The sequence below is a fragment of the Erythrolamprus reginae genome, chromosome Z (assembly GCF_031021105.1).
Source record: "Erythrolamprus reginae isolate rEryReg1 chromosome Z, rEryReg1.hap1, whole genome shotgun sequence".
NCBI lineage: Eukaryota > Metazoa > Chordata > Lepidosauria > Squamata > Dipsadidae > Erythrolamprus > Erythrolamprus reginae.
The window spans coordinates 70,809,381-70,822,201 of NC_091963.1; the positions used below are offsets into that span (position 1 = coordinate 70,809,381).

Consider the following 12,821-nt stretch of genomic DNA (forward strand, 5'->3'; position numbering starts at 1 on the left):
TGGGAAGGGAACACAGAAATGGAAGGTAGGAGGAATTAAAGTCTGCTGCTTTAGGTACCTTGAAGAGACTCCTCCGGATTCCCCTTTGTCTGCTGCTGTCGTCGAAAACTTTCAAGGAAGGTGGAAGCCCTGCCGGCTGACAAGCCGCTAGGCAGCTTCCCACATGTTTCAATCCACCTATGAGGCTCTCTCTGGGCAGCCTCAATTGTCTTTACCTCCTACCCCCGCCTCTTCCTCCCGCCCCTGAACAAGGATTTGAATGCTGGCAGTAATAAGGCAAAAGGGGTGAGTTTTGGGATGGGCTTGCATGCATTAGTCACTTTAACATGGAGTTCTGTGGGAAAAATTGCCTCTACTTATGAACTTTTCTACTTACGAACCTGGTCGCGGAACGAATTAAGTTCGTACCACTGTACTTCAAATAGCTTATCTGTACTCAATGAGCCTTGTGATGTCCTGCCATAAGTAGTGGCATTGGTGCAGCAAGGTCTACAGCATTCTGCTAGAAAAGGGGCAGCAATGTGATAGATGTTGGGGCATGGGTTGCAAGCTCTGATATGATAATCATTGGTGATGAGTCCTGGGTGTACAGGTATGACCTGGAAACCAAATTCCAGTCATCACAGTAGAAGCATTCCATGTCACCAAGACCAAAAAAGGCCCGCCAAGTGCGCAGCAACGTCCAAGTGATGCTCACTGCTTTCTTTGACTCCCGCAGTGTGGTACACCATGAGTATGCACCACAGGGTCAAACAATCACCAAAGAGTACTACAGAGATGTCCTCCGTCACCTACATGATGTTAGGTGGTGCAAGAGACCAGGGGATGAAACGCCAGAAGAGACGCCTAGAGCAAGCATGGAACTCCAGTAATTCTTTTTTTAAAAAAAATATTTTATTGATTTTTGGTTTCAAGACAAAACAAAAACATAAACAAAACACAGAACATTAAAATGGAGCCAAAACCGCTCCATTCTTTTCAGAAGTCACAGGGATTTTTACAAGTCGTATTAGAAGAGAGAGAAAGGTAAATAAAAGGAAAAATGTCAACTATATATAATACTAAACTATTTACAGAATTTGCATGATTTTATACCATCTATTATAGAAATATACTATTACATAAATATTCTTCTGTTCAACCAATCATAAAACTTATACCAGATTTTATTATATTCCGATTCTTCTTGTCCTTTTAGCCGCCTTGTCATCATATCCATTTCAGCGCAATCAGTAATCCTATTGGTTATTTCTTCTTCTTTTGGAATTTCAACATCCTTCCATCTTTGTGTGTAGGCAGCCTGGCTGCCGTTATAATATGTATTAATAGATACTTAGTTTCTTTTTAAAATCTTTGGGAGGAATACCTAATAGAAAAAATTCTGGAGTTTTGCTCACTTCATCTTGTGTTATTTCTTTTAACCTATTAGATTCCAATAATATTTATCTTTAGGACAGGTCCACCACTGTTGATAATAGGTGCCTATCTCTTTTTTACATTTCTAGCAATTCAGTTGGGAGTTCGGATACATTTTAGAAAGTCTGTATGGGGGCAAATGTCATCTGTGAAACATCTTCATCTGATTTTCCTTAAATACCACAGACTTTATAATTTGCCAATTGTATGTCCAAAGATTTTCAGGTAAGTTCAACAGTCCTTCTCCAATGCATTGCTGCAGAGAGTCCAACATGGGATATATCCAAGCTATGACTACAGGGTAGGAGAAGGCTGAACCAGGGGCGCATGAGTTTTGCACACCTGTTGCAGCACTCTTCGACCAAAAGCCACTCCTGCGGACCTAAACAAATAATGTTTGATGAAGGTATCCAGGACGGCCCAGGTAGCCGACCAGAAGATGTCTTCTAGAGAGGCCTACATAGCCCATGCTGCAGATGTCGCCGCACTCCTCATGGAGTCAGCCATAATTCCAGATGGGACAGGCAGGAATTGATTCTCATACACTATGGTTATGCAGGATCTCACCCATCTACTAATTGTTTAAGGTGATACTTTAGCGCCCATGGATGATGGCAAAAAGGAAATGAACAGGGCTTCAGTTCTGCGTAGATGTGCAATCCTGCGTATGTAAATCTTTAGAGCTTATCTGACATTGAGTTTATGCCAGCGTAGGTCCAGTGGTTGAGAGCCATGTGCCCAAAAGTCCGGAATAATCAGATCTTGGGACTGATGGAAAACAGAGTTGACCTTTGGCAGAAAGGCCGGATCCAGTCGTAACACTACTCTGTCTGGTTGAAAGGTTCGGAGATCTGGACGAACAGCCAACGCCGACAGTTCGGATATCCTCCTGGCGGACGTAATGGCCACCAAGAAGGCCATCTTAAAGGTGATGAGTCTCAGAGGAATGTGTCTTAACAACTCAAACGGGGGTCCTGTTAGTGCCTGTAACACCAGTGGGAGATCCCATGTGGGATACCTGTGTTGCATTGGTGGGCAAAGGTTGGATGCCCCTCTAAGGAAGTCTCTGACCCATAGGTGTTGTGACATAGATCTCCATGAGTCCCATTTTAGCACGGTGGAAAGAGCTGCTACATGCCTCCGTTACGTGTTGGGAGCAAGTCCTTTCTCAAGACCGGTTTGCAGGAAAGACAGATTCACTACAAATGGAGAATATGGATCTGCTTGTATTGTGTTACAGAATTTACAATAGGCCACCCAAGTGGCCTGATAAATTTTGGTGGTGGATGGGCGATGTGCAGCCTGAATTGTTGAAGCCTGCTTCATGCGATCCCCCTCAAATACCAGACGGCTAGATTCAACCACTGGGGCTCCGAGTGTAACACCGACCCCTGGCTGAGGGAGACCCGATGGCTTGGGATACGCCATGGGGAGGAGACCGTCCAGTCCATGAGGTCCCCGAACCACGAGCGCCAAGGCCAATAGGGGGGCACCAAGATGACCTCTGCTCTTTCCAAGATCAATTTCTTGATTACCTTCAGAATCAGGCACGTGGGAGGGAAGGCATACAACAGAACTTCCGGCCAGCGAGCTAGTAGAGCATTGGTGTCCTCTGCTCCCGGTGATGGAAAATGGGAGAAATAGCATGGGAGCTGCGTGTTCAGGTGTGTAGCGAACAAGTGAGTGATGTCGTGGAATATCGCTGTATCGAGACGCCACTCTGATGGATCGAGCATTGACCTGCTCAACCAATCTACTTACACATTGGAAACCTGGTTCCAGGAAGCTTGTAGTGCCAGAAACACTGCTCTTAGCTGCAGGAAATTGATATTCATGCCTGTGAGGTCCTTGGAGGTCCACAGGCCTTGGGTTACCTGTGAATTTGAGTGGGCACCCCAACCACATAGGCTTGCATCTGTGGTGATGACGATCTCCTGTTGCCTCAAAAAGGGAGAGCCCTGAAGTACCATTGCCAAACTCCACCACTTGAGGGAGTGTCTGACCTTCCCCGTCGGTGTAACGAGCCAAATAGAGTGGCTCATTCGTTATTTCTGGAACAGCAGAAGGAACCACTGCAATGGTCTGGTGTGGAGAAGGGCCCAGGGCACAACGTTTATAGAAGAGACAAATGTCCCCAGCAATTGGGAAAGGAAGAACCATTGCACTTACCTGAACGGTCTTCTCGATGCACTGCAAGGAGAGTCCAAGGTGGGTTATACTTCAGCCTTATTGGAAGGGACTGAGTTAAATATTAGCATAAATAACAGGTCCCGCACCCTTACTGCCCTTACTGGGTCAGTCTTCAATAAAAACGAAGTCATAGTGTTAATCAACCAAGAAATTTTATTAACTAATGTTAACTGATAACCAATGAGAATTTAAATCAACTGTAGCTCTAATACCTATGCTCCTGGGCCAAATAACCGGGTTGGGTTTGGACTCTCCTTGCAGTGCATCGAGAAGACGATGCATCAAGAAGACGATGTAAGTGCAACGGTTCTTCTCCACTGCACTGCTGCGGAGAGTCCAAGGTGGGATATACCCAAGCTTAATTATCTAGGGCAGAAAGAGGCTGGACCAGGTGCGCAGGGGCATTGCACACACTTTGCAGCACTCTACGTCCGAACGCTGCTTCAGCTGAAGTGTATGTATCTAGGCGGTAATGCTTGATAAATGTGTTGGGGGCAGCCCAGATTGCTGCCCGGCAAATGTCCTTAATGGGTGCTTGAGTTGCCCATGCCGCTGATGTGGCCGCACTTCTTGTGGAATGTGCCGTAATGCCTTTTGGTATTGGAGTGGGGCCTAGTTTGTACGCTGCGGTTATGCAGGAACGTATCCAGCAACTAATAGTCTTAGATGAGACTTTTGACCCCACGGAGGCAGGAAAGTAGGATACAAATAGGGATTCTGTATTTCGAAATGTACTCGTGCATCTGATGTAAATTTTCAATGCGTGTCTTACATCAATTTTATGCCATTTAAATTCCAGAGGGTGTGATCCATGGGTGCAGAAGTCTGGCAGTATAATCTCTTGTGCTTGATGAAAAACTGTGTTTACCTTCGGCAGGAAGGAGGGGTCTAAACATAGGACCACCCTGTCTGGGTGGAAGATACATAAGTCCTGTCTGACTGAGAGTGCTGACAGTTCTGAGACCCTTCTTGCTGATGTAATAGCTGTCAAAAAAGCTGTTTTAATGGATAACAGTCGTAATGGAATGTCCCATATTGGTTCAAAGGGAGGCTTGGTGAGGGCTTGCAGTACGAGTGGTAGGTCCCAAGTAGGGAAATGATGGACCGGTGGGGGTCGAATGTTTGCTGCTCCTCTAATGAAATCACGTGCCCATGGATGTTGTGAAATTGGTTGTGCAAATTCTGTTTTGAGAATGGTAGCTATGGCTGCTACTTGTCTGCGTAGGGTATTTGGCGCTAGACCAGTCTGTAGAAAGGCCAGAAGTTGAATCACAGATGGGGACTGTGGATCCAGGTTCTGTTTCTTGTAGAAGGTGCAGTATGCTGTCCATGTGGCCTGCTAAATCCGAGTGGTCGATGGATGTCGTGATGCCTGGATAGTATTAATGACGTTTTCTGGCACTTGAAGTCTCCTTAATCTGTCCCCCTCAAGTGCCACACGGCAAGTTTCCACCAATGTAGTTCTGGGTGCATCACCGATCCCTGTGTTAGTACTATCTTGTGATGTGGTATGCGCCAAGGAGGGGAGATTGACAACTCCTTCAAATCCGCAAACCACGGGCGTCTGGGCCAGTATGGTGCGATTAAGAGAATTTCTGCTTCTTCCCGTAGGAGCTTGTTTATCACTCTCGGGATCAGGCATACTGGTGGGAAGGCGTATAGGAGGCCTTACGGCCAAGAACAGAGCAGGGCATTGATTTGTTCCGCTCCCAGTGTTGGGAAGCGGGAGAAGAATCTCGGGAGCTAATTGTTGAGGTGGGTGGCGAATAGATCCACCTCCGGTGTCCCGTATCTGTGAGTTATTTCCTGGAAAAGTGATGACTCCAGACTCCATTCTGCTGGATCGATGGTTGTCCGGCTCAGCCAGTCTGCTTTTACATTCGAGATGCCGGAGATGTGTTCAGCTCTCAGGGATGCCAGGTGTTGTTCTGCCCACCTGAATAGGGAGTGTGCCTCTCACATCAAGCGATCTGACCTCGTGCCCCCTTGGTGATTGATATGTGCCCGTGTAGCCACATTGTCCATCAGAATCAACACATGTTGTTGTCTGACTTATGGTGCAAAGTGTAGAAGTGATTAGGACCAGACAGGACAGCTCGAGGAAGGAGCCTTGACTCAGGGTCTACCGAGATCACCAGAGGAGAGATTGGTGAACCACCTGGGGCAGCAGAACCTTTGTCGGGGAGGAACTGCTGCCATCCTTCTGGAAAGGTAAGAGGAACCATTGCAAGTCCCTGGAGTGTAAGCATACCCAGGGAACAATATTGATGGCCACAATAAATTTTCCCAGGAGCGTAGAAAGCAAACACAGGAAAACCTTACGCTGACACAGAACAGATGATGTTAAGTCGATGATACTATCCTGCAACTCCTGAGACAGTAACACCCTACACTCCAGGGAGTTGATAACAGGTCCCAGGTGAGAAATTCAGGTGGAAGGGGAGAATTGGTTTTTCTCTTCATTTATAAAGAAGCCATGGCATCTCAGGATATTAAGCATTACATGGATATTATGAATGGCTTTGGCCCTTGAGGAAGCCAGAAGGGGGTATATCATCCAGGTTAATAGTGGATGCACACAGGGAGTGTCCTCAGGTGGGGCACCAAGGCTGTTAACACCTCAGTGAACACTCTGGGGCTGAGGAGTGTCCAAAGGGCAGGGCCCTATATTGGTAGTGAATGCTCCCGTAGCAGAACCTAGGGTACTGCTGGAAAGAAGGGTGAATAAGGATGTGGAGTAGGCCTTCATTAAATCAATAGAAGCCAGGAGGTCACCACTTCGAATGCATGCCAAGATGGACTGAAGTGAATGCATCTTAAATCGTTGGTATTTAATATGACGGTTCGGTCTCTTGAGGTCGAGAATACCTCTACACACCCACACGCACAAAGTCTAGAATAGAGTAGAACCCTTGCCCATCTTGGGCCTCAGGCACCTGTTGGATTTCCAGCAAATGGGCAATTGCTTCTTTCACGAGACGTCTTTTAGTAGGAATGTTGGACATTGTGCAGGGAACGAAGAAATTCAGAGGAGTGGAGAAAAATTCTATGGAAGGGCCAAATTTTAACATTTCTCTGACCCAGACATCAGATGTGATCTCCTCACACTGGTCGGTAAAGAGAGACAAGTATCTACCGATGGGAGGCTCTACACTATTTGCTTCCTCACTTAGTGCATCAGAAAGGGCGACCTCCTCCACCTTGAATGGGCCGTTTGGTAGGTTTGCCCCTAGGCGGGCGATCCTGAAAAAACCTTTGCCTCCCCGCGTACTGACCTTGGGCCCTGGGGAATGAAGGCGCCTGGACAGACGGATGATAAGGTTAACTGGGTAGAGGGGAAGGACAGGAAGTTCCCAAGTGGGCGACCATCAGGAGAACCTTGTGCTTATCCTTATCTTCTATGAGGATAGGATCAAGGGAAGCGCCAAAGAGGTGTTGGCCATCAAACAGTACTAAAGTAGCTTCCATTTAGGCTGGACATCTGCCTGACAGGACTGTAACCAGTGAAGTCTGTGAGTTACTACTGAGGAGCCCATTGCTCTGGAAGCGAATCTGGATACTTGCAAAGTGGTATCTGCAGTTTAGCAGGCCACTGCTAGCACTGTAACCTGGTATCCGCTGCTGGAATTCATTCTAAGCCAGGTGAGATTAGCCCCCGTAAAGAAAGGCACAGAGATGGCTGCTTTTATGACCCAGGCTGAAGCCTGGTGATCCTTCAGCAGGATTTGCTCCATTTTCTTGTCCTCTGGGCGTAGAAATTATGATGCATTGCCCGGCAGGTTAGTGGGGGATAGGAGGGCAGTGAAGGGAACATCCACCGAGGGTGGATTAAGGGAAGAATCTAGATCTGGGCCTATGTTGAAAACAATTCTGTAATTTGCAGATAGTAATGGACCAGAGACTAGTGACAGCCATTGGCCCTGAACTGCTTCTACAAACAATTGTGGACAAGGAACCACCTCAACTAAGCCTTGGGGACGAGTTGAAAAAAGAGAGTATTTAGAGAAAAGATGGTAGAAGTAGAGGGGGTAGAGGCCCCTATATTAGCCACATTCTTTACCTTAAATAATAAGGGGCAGAAGAGTGCCGGATGAAAGAGGCCTGTAGTAGCTGGGGGTTCAGGAGGAATCGCCTCATCCTCAGAGAGGTCTAGATCTGGACCTTCTACCTCCTCCTCCATAGCACCCCTGATTCCCCCCCCCCCCCCATATTCAGGTAAGAGTTTGAGTTTGCCAAACCTGGGATTGTAACTGGCTTCCTAGGATAGCCAGTGAATCCCTTTGAGGGGGTATGGCCGCTGAAGCTGGTGGTCTCCTCATGGTCCGCATACACTCTGCTATGCTTTGCTTTATAGCAGCAATAATCATTGCCCGGAGGCTAGTAGAATCCTACAAATATGGTGTAGCCTGGAGGGTCTGAGAAGAGCCTATAGGGCCTGACAGAATTTGAGGGGGTAAGGAAACAGGATTAGATAGGAGGTTGAGGAGGGGATGGCTGAGCTACACTGGAGGGAGGAGCGCCCCAGGTATCTATATCTGCTAAAGCCAAATTGCAAGCTTCCATAAGTGTATTATCAGCCTGGTCAGGTGCCTAGAGAAGAAGCACCCACACTAAGGGCAGGTTGAGTACAAAATGCTTTGTCACACAGTCTGTTTAAGGCTTTGTGTTGCCTAGATTCATCCTTCTTAGAGGCTTTGGTTGCCTAAGACCTAGCTTCCCTAATTTTCATGGCCCTTTTCCTGGAGTGGGCATAGGAATAGCCCAGAGAGCTGGGTGCTGAACTTACTGGACACCTCCCTGGCCATTTAGTGTCAAAGAGGCCTCTCCTAGGTCCTGATTGTAAGTTGGGGACGATGCCATAAGGGCAAAGACCACTTGAAAGGCAACCAAAATGGCAGATGGCAGGAACCCTTTAAAATGGCCGCTGTGGCAATCATTAAGACTGGGCCAAAAAGGGTAGGAAACCCAAATGGTCAGTGAAAAAACTCCCCTTAGACTTTATTTCCCTTAAAACAATCCAAAATTTTGAAGAGCTAAATCAGTTTTCCATTGCTTGCAGAATAACTGTTCGGGTGAGAGCCCTCCTGGGTGAGCAAGCACCCTAAGAGAAGCACACACTCGAATTGGCTAGGAGATAAGGAATGAAAGGGGAGACTCGCTTTCCAAGCAACAGTTCTCTCTGTGCCAAAACACAACAGCACTGCAGTTTGCGAAGCTGAGGGCTTGAAAAGCAGCCAGATGCCTGTAATTAAGAGCCAACAGGGGCGGGAGAGGCTCAATCGCCGTGGCGAGTCCTCTCGGGGATTGGAAAAGGCTATGGCACTGGGATGCAATGTTATCCTTCACAGCTGCACTCTTAATGACACTTGGCTGTGACCCGTGAGCCTGGGGCCAGAGCAAGCTCTGTTTGCCCTGCTTCTCCCTGTTGCCTTTCCCCAGTAAGCCAAAGAACAGGGAGAAAGGAAAATGCTTCTCTTATTTTTAAGGGAACTGGGGGAGAAAAGAACTTACTATTTCAGGAGAAAGTAGGCAGGAGAAGGAAAGACTGGAGGTAAGGAAAAATCCAAAGTCTGCCAGAGGATTGACCACATGTTCTAACTGTGGTGAGGACTGAGCCAAAAGCGGGATGATTGACATCACAGGAAAAAAATCACAAAAACAGGCTTTGTCCTCATTGGCTGATGGGCCAGGTCAACCCATGCTGGCTGCTATCTCCACCACTGTGGAGAATGAGGTCAATCTTATTAGGACCAAATCTGTCATCTCTACATTTATTTCAAAGTTAACTCTATTCAAGCAAAATATAGGCCACCACAAGCTATTCCAATTTCCAAGCTTGTCTGAGCTAGAAGAGAAAGTATACAAGATGATGATCTGCACGTTTTTTGTGACCTGCTGCATAAAGATAAGTCTAAGAGATATCAGGATCTTCTTTTAATGGAAATTCTACATTGGGTGATAAATTCATTTTCAGATACTGAGGAAGAGGGTAGTGGAGAAACCATTAATAGAGTTGCAAAATGATATTGCGCTGAAGCCAAAGTTTAAGAAGTTGTACTAAGAGTTTTGATTACATAAAGAAATTTCTGATCACTCTCCTGAACTATAGTTAGTGATTAAGAAGCTCCTTTATGCATTTCCAACATCAAATTTAGTGGAACATGGTTTCATTGTGGTCATCCAACTTCTCTCCAAGCTATCAACTCAAGATTACTGAACATGGTGATTTAAAACTCCTGCTAAGTCACTTAAAACCAAACATTGGGAAACTGGTATCACTTCATCAAACCTATCCATCACATTAAGAATTTACTGAACAGTGGTTACAAAATTTTACTGAATTTATTAAGTTAGTAGATACTAAGGTTCTTGATAAATGATTGTCAGGCTTTGAAAACATGTGGATTATGTTCAACAATTTTGTTGAATTAACAAAAGGTTTTAAAATTCGATTTTATCAATTAATTGTTAGTTTTGAATTTTAGTGTTATTATCTTCCTTAGTGGGTTGTGCAATCTGATATTCTGAACAATGCTATTTAAAGGGGGAGGGGGCACTGAGGATGAGTTTATAGCACTAAGGGGGGGGTGGGCTGAAAAAGTTTGGGAACCACTGTTCTATTGATTTGTCTCTTGTCCTATGGCGTACTTCATCTCAAATCAATTTCTTCAGAAATCTGATATGTATCTCCTTTGGAAGATTGTGTCTCATCGCACAGTTTATGCGAATTCTATACATCACATCTATTTCTGTCAATCTCTCGTCCCTCTCTATTCCTAATGCCTTTGCTATTAATTCTGCGATAATATCTGGTAGACCACCTCTTTTCTCTTCTCTTCTCTTCTGAAATCGTAGATAAGGAGTTGCTTTCTCCTATTTCAGAAAAATAACTGTAGTTTCTAATGCTTTTTTGGCCTAAATCAATTTCTCACTTATTTCATCCACTCTTTTTTCTTTCTTCATTGTCTATTCCATCTCCTGAAGTTTCTGCTCATTTTTGATAATCTTTTGAAAAGTTTCAAATTTTTCATCTATGTTTAACCCTAACCTTCCAAACTTACAGGTCTATACTCCTCTTTGCCAATAGGTGTCTCCCTACTAACCATAACCTCAATTCAATTTCAATAACATTTTACAAATCTTAGCAATAATATGCTCATCAATACCACACAGTAAGATTTCCAATTCATTTTTAGCAAAATCAAACCCACAAATTTTTTATCTGATTTAAATTATTTTTTTCATTTGTTGATTTGTAAGCTAATGAAAAACATAACCTTTTAATTCAGATTCTTCCCTTGAATTTAATATAGGTTCATCAGAGTTGAAAGATAATATTTTGCCATAAATCTACCAGTCTGACTTCGCCACCATTTTTTATATTTAAAAAAAACTTGGGGGGGGGGGGCATCCAAATAGGCAACTTCATAGAGAATTTTATTTTGCTGTATATTTATTCCAAACGTTTTGTATGGCACTTCTAGCAAAGTGATCATTAAAATCAACATTAATTTTAACTTTATTATACTATAAATAACTATGCAAACCTTAATTCATGGCCCTCTAATTCAAGTAGCCTCTTATTCTGAAAATTCATCCACTCTTTTAATCAGGCCAGATAGCATGCCTCAAAATACAATTTCAGGTATGGTAAATCCAAACCCACTCTTTCCTAATGACTACACAATACAAGCTGCTTTGTGAACATGAGAAAAGGAAAACTGAGTGGAAAGAAGAATAGAACATAGAATGGTTGATAGACCAGAACAAAAATATTTTATCAACATTGAATTTATAATATGAAAATAATTATTCAAGCTAATAATATATTCCCATCCTATTCCTATCAATGGCAACAAAGTTTCCATTTGATTTTTGTATTATTTATGTAAATGCCCATCTTGATAGTTGCAACTTTAAGTGGCAAACAAAAGATTAAAAACCAGCAGAAGAACCCAGTTCTGGGTTTTAACAGGAATGCAGGCATAACCAGATCATTTAATTCTCTGTCATAATTGACTTCAAGTTGTCCTTGTGACCATAGCTAAGGAACTCAATCTGGCAGAATATAAATAGTTTGTACTAATACCTACTTAAAGTTATCTGGTACAGTATGGTATGTGGTGAAGAAAAAAATGAGTAATCCTCAGCCTGATAATATCAAGTGAGTATATTAATGCAAAGTTTTTAAAGGATACATAATAAATATTACCTGCTATCGCGACATTTTTCTTCCAATTACAAAATGTATGACAAAATTGTGCAAATGTTGCAACTTTCCACAAATAGTGCAAACCTTTTAAGAGTATGCCTCTACTGCTACTATCCACTCATAATTTTAAAAACAAAACAACTTCTTTAAAATACTCAGGACTATAGAACTAAAATAGCACTAACAAAAGACTATCCCAAGCATATTGTATTGATTCAGAAAACATGTACAAATGCATAAATGAACTCATGGAAGAAGAATGCTTACATCACATTACATCCATGTAATCCAAACAGATATATTTCAAAGTAAGCATGCAAAAAATAATCTGACTATAATTTTACAATTGCATGATATCACAAGTTTGTTATCGCTAAGGTAAAAATGGGCAGATTGTGCGATTGCAAATAATAACTCTTCCCATTGAGCTAAATTATGCCTATTTTATCACTTACCCGACTTGTTCTGTAACTGATGAATCTTCCTTTCCCTCCCTCACCTGTGCTTCCTTACAGAAATTTAATTGCAGAGAAGGAGCATTTCAAGAGCTGAAACAGTATATACGTGTTATCAGAGAAGTGAGTACTACAGGGTCGCTTCTGATAGACTTCAAAGCTTCTTGCTCTGTCAGAACGATAATCTTTAAGTGCAACTTTTTTATGCCAGCATTACACGAGAAATCTATGAGAAATTAAGTCTGGCACGGAGAACATAAAATCATATCTATTAAATAGAAACGTGGATGAACATAATTACTCGACAATGAGATGAAAAGCCACAGAATTTGACAAAGCCATTCCACCCGCCGCCATTTTCATTTCCGTTGTCATAGTACCTCGATAAACCAACGTCTGTTCTGACCCCTCCCATTCCCAAGGAAATCCCTTTGGTCGGGAAGGCTGTAAATCCCGTTGAAGTTTGCTGCCGGTGGGAGGAGGAGTCTAGGCGGAAGAGTGCACGTCGGGAAATGTAGTCTTACCCCCCCCCCCAAAAAAAGGGGTAA

General features: G+C 43.7%; 2 protein-coding genes across 5 annotated transcripts in view; one reads left to right on the forward strand and one right to left on the reverse strand.

The window, feature by feature from the left end:
* Positions 1 to 12,692, reverse strand: part of BBS9 (Bardet-Biedl syndrome 9) — a 606,911-nt gene extending 594,219 nt beyond the window's left edge. For all 3 annotated transcript variants that reach the window (XM_070726313.1, XM_070726315.1, XM_070726314.1), the window contains exon 1: positions 12,274 to 12,692. The gene's annotated coding sequence lies outside the window, so the exon portion shown is untranslated. The remainder of the gene's footprint in view (positions 1 to 12,273) is intronic.
* The window catches only part of NT5C3A (5'-nucleotidase, cytosolic IIIA), a 186,841-nt gene continuing 186,711 nt past the window's right edge, over positions 12,692 to 12,821 (forward strand). Inside the window, exon 1 of one of the 2 annotated variants that reach the window (XM_070726321.1) lies at positions 12,692 to 12,817. The gene's annotated coding sequence lies outside the window, so the exon portion shown is untranslated. The remainder of the gene's footprint in view (positions 12,818 to 12,821) is intronic. The other variant, XM_070726327.1, reaches the window with a different exon arrangement.